A 13,794-nucleotide genomic window follows, 5' to 3' on the forward strand; every position below is an offset into this window, starting at 1 on the left:
CTTTTGTCTTTCAGTCTAATATTTGCTCAAATCCTTTCATTGTAACATTCTCTTCTTTCCTAACAGTCTAGCATTCATTCCTTTCTCATTCCTCCACAACTCCCTCTCTCCAGCCAATTCAATCTTTGACTTTTGACTTTTTTGACTTTTGATTTTTATTAATTTCCTCACTTTATCTCCTTCCCTCTTCAGATATGATGATTTGTGTACTTTTCCCCCTTAAGACGCAATTTCAGAAAGTATTATGGACCTGCAGCACACTGACATCTGGGAAAGGAGTGCTAGCAAGGCACTTAGATCCCTGTTTTTTTGCACTAAAATCCAATTTGACCTCTTGCACGAAACTAGCTCTCCACAGTCTACCTGGTTATGTCTGCAGAGCACACTGCACTGTCTCCCTCTGTAAATGAATACTGATATTCTATCATGAAATTGACTGATCAAGTATAATCAGAGGGCAATGAAAATAGAAATTTTCCCTGATTCTTAGTTATTAAACACTAACATCTTCTCTTATTGAGAAAATACATAGCAAATGCTATTTTATAGGTTCCTAATTAAAAGGCCTGCACGTATACATATATTAACTCATTGTATTATATGTCCCACTATAGTTTTGCTATTGTGAAGCAGCCAAAGCTAGCAGATACAGTAGAACAAGAAAGGAGTGTGATCTTCGGCTCTCTTACTTCGTGCTCTGTCCATCCAATTTTTTATTTTTATTTTTTACAGTATCTTCTACAATCTGTAACTCAGATTTAAATCAGATCAGGCAATGGTGTTTTCCAACACTCATGATGTATCATCTAACATTTTCCCTCCTGCTCTTTTAAGTGGGCAACAGCCAGTTTTCAGGAATATTCATAATTCTAAAAAAAAAATAATAATAATAATAATCATCACAACAGAACAACAAAGAATTCCCCAGAATACCACTGATTTCTGAGAAATCCAGAGCAGGAAGTAATCTGCATGGTACAGACTGCAGTGCTGAACTGTGAAGAGCACAGAGAAGTTTTATCCAAGAAGTGCTTATATCAAAGCTAAAAAATAGAACGTGAAATGTGAGCTAGATCATTGCCCAACCTAGCTTTCTTACAGACTAAGATGTATCAGATCACTATAAATAACACACTGTGGTTAACAAAATCACTGAGAACCTGCAACCCTTTCACATGAGATTACAGGATTTTTTCGTTCAAGGCATGTAACAATTTAGGTTATTACTGTCATTTTCCACTTGTTTTTCCAAAAGAATTCCGTATCAGGTTTCAACATTTCTTCCGAGCACATTTTTCCCTTGGATGTGATTTTTCAGCTGACTTTAAGTTAAGAGTTTTCATAGTTTTGCTATTACAGAAGTCAATTATTATCTTGAATCACATCAGTATTAGGAAAACATACATGAATCGAGATTTTAAAGGTCTAGCATCTACTTAGAATACCATGGAACTACCTCCTAGAACTTTAACATGCTTTTAGAGAGGAGTTCATGAACTGCCCTTCCCACACAATTCCAGCGAAGACAACCACCACTGCACTGCTCATACTTAGTTCATCTCGTGCTTTCTTTAGAAGATTACACTCCTCTTGTGGTTCACTCAGCAACTTTCCTCACAACAATGTGCTTAGAGCAACTCCTTTATGTTCAGCAAGGCTTTCCTTTGACTGACACATTCCTCCCAGCATTTGGAAGCTTTTGTTACCAAAACCTGAAGTGATGAATAAACAGCTCTTCAGAAGCAGACGTGCTTCTTGCAGTGACAGAAATATCTTCAACATGAGCTATGGGTCATTTGCTACCTAGGACACTTAGCTGCTTCTACAGCCCTCCTCGCTGCCCTGTGGAAATCATTAATGAGAAAGTTTACCTTTTACTGGCAGTTCCCTCAATTACTGACAGTAGCCACGACATGTACGTACACTAGGATTAACCTAACACCACATAGTGCTTGCCATCTTCACTGTATAGTGAACCCTGAAAAGGGAAGCACAATCTGACAGGTAGGAGAAAAATCAAATGCACCGAACAATACTTGATTCTTCTTTTAAACAGGGAATCTCTCACAGTGCTGGATGGATGTTTCACCCTTTATAGCAAATGTTCAGTATGGGGTTTCAGTTCGCTGGTTCTGGGCAGGAGGCAGCCAGAAGTAGGTTTTTTTTTTTTTTTTTTTTTTTTTTTTTTTTTTTAACTACAAAAAGCATATGAAAGCTTTGAAACAGACATGGCAAATCAGGAAAATGATTTTAATAGCAACATGTACTGACAGGCTGTATTACAAGGAAAAACGTCAGAATGGATAGAGAAAGCAAGTCACGCAGACAAAAGCTGATATATACTAGTTAAGTTAGCAATTTGACTTTCTTTGTGGTCCTACCGCTTACCTTCTACCACCCATCCTTGGATTCAAGATCTAGACTCAAAACCACTTGCAGAAACACAATGCTGTCTGAGCTGCTGTAGTCCTTGCATCATCATTCTAGATAGGTGAAGGCCACTTTCACCAGGCTTTTTCTCTTCTTTTAAGTTACTATTCCTCAAGACCAAGATAATCACCAACTGAAAGAATTACATAACCACTGTCCCAGGAGACATCTACTTTAGTTAAAAAACAGTTTGATAAGCACCTCATTCTTCCATAAATGTAAATAGTTCCATGCGTTATTCTTCTGCCAGAAACCAAGCCATCAATCTTCTACAACCATTGAGATAAATTAAATTGAGGTTATACACAGTAGCGCCTGATGATGTGCAAGAAGTTAGCTACAAATTAAACTACCTCAAACAAAGGACATCTATGGCACTTGGAGCCACTGATATATACATTTTTAAATAAACATGCATTGGGTTTCTTACACAATACTTTGTGTTTGGAAACAGCTGTTAGGGTGGGAAACAGGGAACAATCAATGGGCTTGTGATCACAAGGGAGACAGAAAGCCATCTGTTAAAGTGAAAGAAATGTTTTTGGAATAGCTACTAGTGCCTTTGGTAGAAAAGTGCTTACATCAATTTATTTTGTTTCGTTCCTGGGGCTGTACAAGATTGCACCCATGCAATGCATTCCAGATCCACAAAAGGTTTTCCCTGTTTTTATTTCAAAGGAGGAGAAGTTTCCATCCTCACCACAGTGGAGAAAGCAGACAGTGCTACTGTAACTATATAGGAGGAGCTGGCCTGATTCAGCAAGACTACTTGTGCAAAGGTTCTGCAGAACAGAGCTCACGTTTTATGGATTTAATTCTTAAACCGAAGCATGTGTTTGCAAATTATCTTACAATTTCTCTCCCTTCTTCCCATGAAACAACTGTCATGACAGGGTTGCTTTTTCAGCTCCTCTTTGCAGACCCGTAAATCTAGTGCAAACTCTCAGGAAACCACCTCTGACAGCACAGCCGGTTTTCATGCCATAGTGTTCCTTGCTACTAGAAACAGATTAAACTAGAGCAGGAATGGTAAATTCTACAACAGCAGTTTCTTATTGTACGTAGATAAAAAAAAAAAATGTAGCCCTCTCCTTCAAACAGAGTTTCACTTGGACAATTCCCTACAGCAAGAGGAGGTCTATAAACACAAAGCAGAACTTTGTTCTCTTCTTTCCTATAAATGCCAAACTGCTAAAAATATTACAAAAACCCTTTCCCTCCTTATTACTCCCCCAGTCCAAAGCAAGATCCATTGCTTGATGCACTACCAGGTCTAAGACAATCTTACAGCAACAGTCCTAGTGTGTTTTCATGCAAATGTTTCCTGAATGGAAATATTTAAGCACTACTTCTTTGGCCACCATATGTACAGACTCCTTCAGTCTGTGCAACTGCAGGTAACTCACGCTGTCTGAAAACATGATGTTTTCTGACCCAATAGCTGAAAATAACAGCCCTTGATAAAAGAGAATCCAGGAGGGACTCTTTGCAGTCCATACAGAAGTGACATTTAACAAAAGAACTTGTCAAGTTGCGAGTCAAGAGGCGATGGCAGACAGATTTCCTGGGAAGCTAAAGAACAAGCTCATAAAGGCTCAAGATGTTCTCTAGTGCTGTCAAAATGTAAATATTTATTTCAAACTGCAGTAACTGCACATGGTAGAATAGGACATAAAATTGCATCATATAGGACTGGATGCAGAACTTTCCTAAAATATATCTAGACAACAGCTTGTGTCAGCCTCCAAACTTCTGTGTTTATGACTATATGAAATACAAGGTCACCTTTTTCCAGGGGCACTCTCCTCACTCAGTAAAATGACCGGAACTCAGAACGGCCAAACATTCAAAAGGAACTCATCTGCATGGCCCTAGAACTTGGGAGTGCCCATAACCCTGCTCGTTTTGCTTGCACAAGATTACTAAGCTTCTTCCTCAAAGGCCACACTGAAACTCAATAGTTTTTTAAAGTGCCATAAAAATGTGAAACGACTGAATCATTTGGAAGACATGAATAAAGATACACCTAAATAAGTATTATTTCTTCGACAGTTCACCCCGCTTAAGAGTTTCCCACTCCCTTTCTCTCCTGCCCCCATATAACACCTTTAGTTGCATTTGATGAACCATCTATGGTTCAGTTGTTCTGGTAAGCAGATCACCATGAAAATAGATCATTTCTTGCTGTAATTTATTTTAAGAGAGTACTGAAACTCAACCCACAACCAGTTACCAAAGTAACTGGTGGGATAGCAAACAACATTTGCATGACTGGCTGCTGTGCAGGACAGCTGAGCTGAAAATTGAAATTGAAATCTGCCCTCTTGCTGAAGATGGGGGAATCCCAAAATAGATTTCGCTTGTGCTAAATCTTTGTGCATTACACGAATATTAATTTTTCACAGTTGCAAGCGCAAATACATTTATTTTTGTCCTACACCTATGTCAACACGAAATGGCAGTTCATTACATTTTACCAATTTTGAGCTGAGGGAAAGATGTCAAGCCTAAAGTAGTTCCATTTTTGGTAGGGATTTAAGACAAGAATAGCTAGATATTTTTATAGCACACTGCCATTTCAGAGGAAACTGTCACTGATTTCACTTCCAGGTGATTGAACTCTATAGATCCAGCTCAAGCCCCAAAACACTACCTAGAAATTGGCAGCTTTTTCTGACCACCGTAAGAACTATTTACAGTCATTACACAGAAGTCTAAAAACTTACTGACTTTTAACACTGAAGGAATCAAACTATCCAAGCTGATAATCAATTTCTCTTCAGAAGATCACAGAACAAAATCACAGAATTGTTTATGTTGGAAACGACCTTCAATATCAGCAAGTCCAAACGCCAACCCGACCTTTCGAATCCCATTGCTACATCACATCCCTTAATGCCATGCCCCACATCTCTTAAATACCTCCAAGGATGGATGATTATATAAGAACTGGGATTCTAGAGGCATATCCTGGGTAGGGTGGATCCCTATTTGTTGCAGTTATTTTACGTCAGTAATTTAAAAGAGAAAAATTTACTCTAAGTAAGCACACCATACCCATCTCCACATAGGTAATTTCTGAACGAAAAAAGTCCCATGCTGCTTATGAAAGCAGCATTCTAATCCTGCTCAGTTTTCAGAACTTTTTTTTTTTTGCCAAGTTTTTGCAAGCATCAAATGCATGTTTAACTTTTTATTTTCAATGTCACATAATTTACTTCCTAAAAGCTGTAATTCTGAGGTCAGATCAGAATCAAGATAATAGTTTCTGGAAAAGTACAGTGTAGAGGCTCCCTGCATAAGGTACAAGAAACAAAAGGAACAAAAAAGACAAAACTTTGCCAACAGCAGAGTGAAATTAAGAATCAGAAAAGCATTTAAAAGTTTCATATACAAGGGATAATTATGTGTAAATGCACCAATCCTAAGGCATTCATCATGATTTTACATTTAGAGTTTGCACTAGCAAAAATGTTGAATAATACTAGGGAACAGAATGGAAAAAGCAATCAACAATACAACCATTGCAAGCAGTTGTTTCTGAGAACCTCTGTTTAGGTTTGACAGATTTTTCAGCAATGCCGTTATCCTTCTCTTCCTGTGTCCATTCAATCATTTCCCATAAAAGACACTTTGAAAAACTACTGAGTTTCAGTGTGGTCTTTCAGGAAGAATTTTAATAATAATCTTGTGGCAGACAAACAAGCAGCAAAACAAGTTAGTTCAAAAGACTTTGGTATTTTAGTACTATTTTAGAAACACTGCTTGCTTTCTTCAAATCATTTTGGAAGAGTTTAGCTGATAATTTCATATAAATTCCAGATTCACAGCACCCCTTACTCAGAATTATTCCCTTGCTGTAGCATCATGCATAATTGGAAAGGTGAAAAATAAAGCATGACTGTCATTCCATTGTTTTATAGCAAGTTAATGCTCATCACTTCTTTAGCACTCAAGGCAGAATAGACATCCCTTTTTCGTGTTTCCTTGGCTTACACCGACTCCCACATAAGGCTGTCTTAGAGAGTTTTCTTGGTATTTGCACGTATTCATCTTCAAATTCTCCAAAGAAAAAAACACATATACATTGCATTTTTTTGTGTGTATATATTAGCCATAGCTACTTAAAACAGGATTTTGAACAGTTTGTAAAGCTGGAATTTACATTATGACACCATTGTAATATAAACATACAGGGATACATTAATAGTAAATATAAGGAGTCAGGACTGCCGATCATGATTTCAAATTCCAGAATAATGAAATACTTAAATATTGCTGTCCAGCTGATTAGGGTAATACTATTATTATTTTGACAATATATTAATTGTAGTATATTTGTTAAAATAGCAAAATCACTCATAAAATATGTGGATAAATAAGTAAAAATCTATAATTAAAACTATCAAGAAAGCGTATGGATTCACAAAAATATAGTAGTTTTCAACCTTGCATTCTTCATCGCTGTTCTAAAGAACAGCTTCCTGTGTATGCAATACCCAGGTGGTTATTGTATTAGACTTCACTCTAAGTCAGCATTTTGAACTCTGCACTGAACTGCAGAGCATTTCCATGATTCAGTTCGCTTAATGTGAATATAAACAGGAGGGAAATGCTTTCAGCTGGTATACACAAATAAGATGAAGCTTCATAAAAATTCCATACATAAGAATTTAAATCGTTACAGCGAGTAAGAGTCAGTGAGCTCTCGAGTTCAGGTGGCAGCACACCTACCCATGTTAACATTTTACATCATTAGAACAGGACAAGCATACTCAGCTATATAATATAGAACACTTTTTAAAATAAAGGCATGTGCCAACCAGTAAGCAAGGTGTGAGGGGTGAATAATCAAAGAGGGAAGTATGCCTTCAATTTGAGTTTTGCCAATATCTCATGAGGGCATTCTGGATATTTTGCCGTAATCTGTCCAAATTTATCAAATTTTGTTTCTTTTATAAGCTACATAACGTTTTATTTCTTGCAGCACTCCTGTTCTTGAAGTACAAAGCTTCCAATGATCAGTTTGTGAGATAGAAGAGTTCCTTACTTTGTTCATTACAGGAAAGGAAAACACTAATGTCCAAGTACAAGTATCTCAACACAGGATGATGGGAAAAGGATACAGCAAAAATGAACACCCATTACAAAAAATTAAGATGAAACATGTCAAGAAATCACTGAATTTGCTAATGGGAAAATATTCAATTTTTTTTTTTTCTTTTAAAAAAGAACAATACAACTGCTGATGAGGGATTTTAAGTATGCTTGTGGAAGGTAATTGAGGGGAGGGAAAGGTAAGTCTTAATCACTCAAAATACTGTAAATGGAAACCATTGACCAAGAACAAATATTCTAACCAGGAAATTCTTCCAGGAAAAATCTGCAGAAGAAAGGTGAGCAGAATTAATCATGGCTACAGGAATTAAAACAATACCCAAGAGCTTCCAGAGGTGCCTTTGTCACTACTTTATGACTTCCAGTTGTAATAAAGCTTAGTTACAAACACAACTATTTCCTTTCCAATAGTCATGATTCTGCTCCAACAGAACTTGCTATTTATGACTAAGGTATTACTGTAAAGATGCACCTTCCCAGTTCCTTGCAGAAGATCTTATTTCCCTAATCACAGCATTTCACAAGACAGTGTTTCCTTCATAAGCTATGTATCAACAGTCACCCTTTTGCTATGTTCTATGTAACAGCAAATTTCACACCAAACACCAAAATACTTCTGGTATTGCAATACTCTCCACCTTTACAAAGTGCTGTTCTGCCTCAGAAAAATGATGCACTTCAGTCTGAAGAGATTGTTTAAATCTAAGAAATCCACTTACAGCCTCATAGAGCTGAAGAATAACTATTAACAGTAAGAAGTTTTTCCATTAGGAAAAAAATATACAAAACAAATTGGTTACATGGAGCTCAATTGCCAGTAGCCACCGATACTTTAATCAGTATTAAAAAAAATGATAAAATGACATTCTTAGTCTCCCCATTTTGCCATGCAATGACAATACATGATGACTGTAGCTTTATTCACAATCCTTCTCATCAATTCAGTGTACTTAAGCAACTAGTTTCTAGAACAGTCATCAGGACTTGATTCTCTGCCCCAGCTGATACGCCTTGCCAGAACATCCTCACCACGAGTGATACTTCACTGAGACATTTATTTTAGCTGTCCCTTAATGTACAAAGGAACTCATTGGTTAAGTATGCCACAATTTCTTCCATCAAACTCTGAGAAATGGGAATAACTGCTGTAGTTCAAATGGCATACTGTTAAGATGAAAAGTTAATGAGTTAATTCAAAAAGCACATCAGCACTGTAATACAAGAGCCCAGAATTCTCAGTCTCTCTCAGAATATGGGGAGATATTATAAAGTGCTGATTTTTACTAAAATTAATCCTTGTAAATAGTAGATTTCCCAAATTGTAAATGGGAAAGATTCTGTTTCCACTCCTGTTTATCAAAACAAAACAAAACAAAAACAAACAAACAAACAAAAAAAACCTAGCACTCCTGCATATTTAACTCAGTGTCAATAGTATCTTCAATTCCTTGCACATGAATAGTAATTTGTATTAAATAAATCATGTTTGCTGTATCTTGCGTAATCTTAGTGCTGTCAAATTACCCTATTAGCCACTTCTGCTTGAATACCTCTGTACAGAAGTGATTTTGTTCCAGATCATTCTGATGATAGGAAGAATAGCATTTAGCTCATACCTCAAATCTGATGACCAGACAACATAAATAGAAAGAAAAAAAAGGAAGTAGAGTTGGGTCATTAAAAGCAGCAGCCATAACTAAATATCAAACTTGGGATGGTTCACAGAATATTAATCAGAAAAAAACAAGCTGAGGTGATAAACAGTTAGCTTCCATTATTCTTGTAAAGGAATTATTAGTACAAAGGAATTTAAAAAATGGGAAACAAAAGCAACTACATCCCAGAATCCTGCTGCATGGGACACTTGAAACATCTCACACTAGTTCTCACGTTGAACTCCTTTGTTCCGTTTTGTTTACTGCTGTCACCTGGCTGCGCTTTGCTGAAAGCAAGGGCTGCTGCTGCTCCTTCATATGGGGCTGGCTCCATCCCACAGGTCACGTAAGGTATCTGCCAGCCCCATGCAGGTGCCTTGTATGTCTCAAGACATATTAACAGGCACTAAAACATAACTAATGAACCCACTTGCCTTGATGCAATAGACCAAATTTCCAGCAAACCAACAAAAAGCAATACATCTGTCCCTTTGAAAAAAAATGAAAAAATTTAAAAAATTAAATAGTGACATAAAATGTTTCTAAAATGTTTCCATTCATTAGAAAATTAGAATTATTCAGAATCCAGTCCAGATGTTCCAAATTTCAGTTTAGTACTGAAGTAAAATACCCCAATCTGATGTTCCTGTGGTGGTTGTGGTTGATGACAAACGTGGAAGGGTTGATCAGTCCTATAACACAGTTCCAAAATAACTTGTATACAGCATTCAAATGTGCTGAGCAATTCATAAAATTAGTAAGAAGTGCAGATGCTCATCACCTGTGATCAAAAGAATCTGTTTCCTTAATGTGGATGGATACAGTGATTAAATTCTGAAGGGTTATAAACATGTCAAGAATGCCTTCCTATTAATTAAAAAAAAAAAATAATCTATGATCTTATGCCCACCTGTAGGGCTTGCCAAAGAAGAACATTTTTAGAGTGTATAATATGCTTCTAGTGAATTATAGGTAAAGAAAATTTTAGTTCTGCTATACATGTATATCCATATCCAAGCAATCTCAAACACTGCTTAAACAATACTTGGTATTTAAGCTTTCCTAGAACTATTTTCAGGAAGCAATGCAAACTTTACATGAACTCTCACCTACCTCCCCCCTCCTCATTTAAAGGGGGGATAAAGCTTTAAAAGGAGCCCATTTTTCTTCCTCCAGATTTTAAAACTGAAAGATAGTCATACTTTGTTTGTAACGGCTAATATTTACACTATTTTTTCTTGAACCTTTTTGCCTTGAATCTGAATATTTTCAGCATATTTTACAGTATTAACAAAGGAGAAAATAGAAAGAGACATCTATGGATTTAATTTGTTTTTTGAAAAACAGGTTCACAGCAGGAAAACAACCGTAGCTGTTAAAAATATTTAGATATGTTAATACAGGCTTTCACCACACACTGAGCATATAAATATCAGCATAGAACTTGTATTTGAAACTGATATTTGAGTTTGCCCGGAGAACAATCAATTTACTTTAAACATAAGACCTATGTTTACAGGAGACCTACCAATTCTACTTTTTTTCTTTGAAAACAATGTAATTGTTTACTTGAAGAGTGCTTCAAAAGCATCATATGAATACATAAGTAATATATGAGATGGTGACCAGCCAACTACGCTGTCTCTGAAGCACTCTAACATTCTGGCATAGGCATTAACCTAAAACAGACCCTGAAGTGTATACATAGCTATGGCTTCATGATAAAATTGATCAAGTGAAGGACTTTGCCTCTGTTCTTCTTTCATAATAACAGCCAAGCTTGTAAGGCCAGTCATTAGGGATGAGTAACAGCAATTGCATAACCCGTGATTTATAAAGGGTGTTAAGAAGGATGCACTGAGGCATGGTCTGTTATATGCCACTTTTCACCCAACTTCCACAAAACCCAGTTTTAAACTATTACCATCTCTCCCCACATCCACCCAAGTAACAGGAAGAACTTTAAAAACAGATTTTAACTTCAGACCTAAAAATTAAAAAGCAACGTCGAGCACAGTTTGACTGCAATGAGCTAACTGCATGCTCCCTGGAAAAGTACAGCACTATATATATATATATACACATGGTCTGTTCTGAAAGTAGTAGGACTGGCTTTTTCCTGGGCGAACGGGCTGGCGAGAGGCGGTCTGCGCACGCAGGATCGGTGGAGGGGGATATTGGGAACGCTGGGAAAAATCGGCAGTCGGCTGTCGGCCGTTGAAGAGAGCAGGTCGCTTGTACTGTGAACACCTGTCAAAATGCCTCATCACGGAGAATCATGGAGCACTTACTGGAGCAGCGATACGCGATCAAATTTTGTGTAAAGCTTGATAAAACGGGCAAAGAGACTCACAACATGATTAAGGAGGCCTATGGTGATGCTGCCATGGGTAAATCGGGTGTTTTTCAGTGGCACAAGCTGTTCCGAGAAGGTAGGGAAAGAGTGGAAGAGTGGACTCCGGACGCCCTTCGACCAGCAGGACCAACAAAAATGTGTCGCAAGTGAAAAATTTACTGAACCGTGATCGCAGGATGAGTATCAGAATGACTGCTGATGACTTGAGCATTCCTCAAACCCAAGTTTTTGAGATGGTGAAAGAAAACTTAGCCATGAGGAAAGCGTGTGTGAAGTTTGTGCCGTGAGTGTTGTCAGAGGAGCAAAAGGCCAACCTGAAAGTGATCTGCCAGGATCTTCTTCATCATGTGAATGAGGAGCCCGACTTTTTAGACAATGTAGTGACCGATGACAAGACGTGGGTGTTTGAATACGACCCGGAGAGTAAGCGGCAGAGCACGGAATGGCACACCTCTGCTTCCCCATGCCCCAAGAAAGCAGGAATGAGCAAATCCAAGCAAAAGTCCATGCTCATTTGCTTTTTTGATCAACAGGGAGTCATCCACAAAGAGTTTGTACCACCTGGAAAAACAGTTAATGCATTTTTTTACGTGGAAGTCTTCACAAGACTGCAAAAATGCATTGCTCGTGTCCACCCAGCCATCGTCAACAATTGGCAGCTGCACCATGACAACGTGCCGAGCCACACAGAGTTCCGCGTAGTGGAGTATCTTGCCCAGCACAAGGTGGCAACGCAGCCTCAGGCCCCCTACAGCCCCGACTTGGCCCCACCAGACTTTTTTCTATTCCCGAGAATAAAATCGACACTCAAGGGGAAGCATCACGCATCGGTAGAGGTGCTTCAAGAGGCTGTGACGAGGGAGCTAAACAGAATTCTGGTCCAGGAGTTCCTGGAGGCATACGAAAACTGGAAAACTCGTTGGCAGCAGTGTGTAGGTGCAGAAGGGTGCTACTTTGAAAAATTCTAATCGTTTATTCTATTCTCATGAATAATTTTTATTTATTTATTTTTTTAAATGAGTCCTACTACTTTCAGAACAGACCATGTACATGTGTATGTACAGCACTACGTGCCATATGACACAGAAAATGTACCAGAGAGCACTGAAATAAGTGGTCTTAGAACTTTAAAAATCATTGAGAAGGGAAGTTTAGAGAATTCAATTAGTTACACTAAAATTCTCCAAACTGAGTGCCATTTGCAGGAGGAATTAAAACAATAATGTTGACAATTTCTTAGATCACTCTAGCTGCAAAGCTTTGACAGGTAACACTGTCCTACTCAATAGAGATGATTAGTTTTCTAAAATTATTGCCAAAAACTCTCCTTTAAATCCACAAAAAAAAACAAACACACCATCACCAGGGAAAGCTTAACCTTTTTCTTACAAAGTATAATCAAATCAACTTTCTACTGCTGTTGTGTTTCTCATATACTATACGAGCTTTGCAAAAGTCAAACATCACTGAAAGTTGTAGCATTAAGAAACGAAAAAAGGAAGCTTGTACCTTAACTGAATTATAAAACTTTTCTCTTAAAGTAAAAATAATTCCGGGCCTGATTAAGGGATAAATATGAACGAATTCAAAGCAAAATCATGTGGAACTGGGAATCCTCATTCATTCATCAGCAAAATTGAGATGGTAGGGGTATTTGATATGCATTTTGTAATCGGATGTAAAACAATATATTAGCACATCTGTATGTTACTACTGGCTGCTACAAAATGCCTTCCAAAAATGTGGAATTTGAAAAACTTCATGTTGTTTGAGTGATTTGTCATAGCTGTTACCAAACGAAAGATTCAAAATACTTTTTTCTCTGGATTTGTATGTGCATACTTTGAAAATCTTCAGTTCCTGGAGATCAAAGTAAGTATACAACTGTTTGAATCAACTGGCCTGTTGTCTCCCCACTCTCTCCCCTCCCCCCCCCAAATCAGCAGATGATGTCACTTGTTATGACTACACTCCTCTTACAGAAGGTTGATTCTGTAAAGCTGGCATCTTTCCAACCACACCTTTTCCATGAAAGTCTGAAGTCAAACAAGGAAATACATTCCCATCATACATGATGAACTTGACTTTTGAGATATACGACCAGCAATCTGAAAGCTTTTGATTTCTCTTCTCCATGCTCAGCACTCAGGCAAGTTGATCTCCGAGTCAGATATAAGGCACTAGAACATCTATTTTCTAAGTAGAGGATTTGGATTTTGTGATCTGTGAATCACA

At 37.6% G+C, this 13,794-nt stretch overlaps 1 protein-coding gene across 4 annotated transcripts in view; it reads right to left on the reverse strand.

The window, feature by feature from the left end:
* CLEC16A (C-type lectin domain containing 16A) overlaps positions 1 to 13,794 on the reverse strand; it is an 87,444-nt gene that overhangs the window by 16,550 nt on the left and 57,100 nt on the right. The gene's annotated exons all lie outside the window — the stretch shown is intronic.

Source organism: Netta rufina (genome assembly GCF_964035555.1).
Source record: "Netta rufina genome assembly, chromosome: 15".
NCBI lineage: Eukaryota > Metazoa > Chordata > Aves > Anseriformes > Anatidae > Netta > Netta rufina.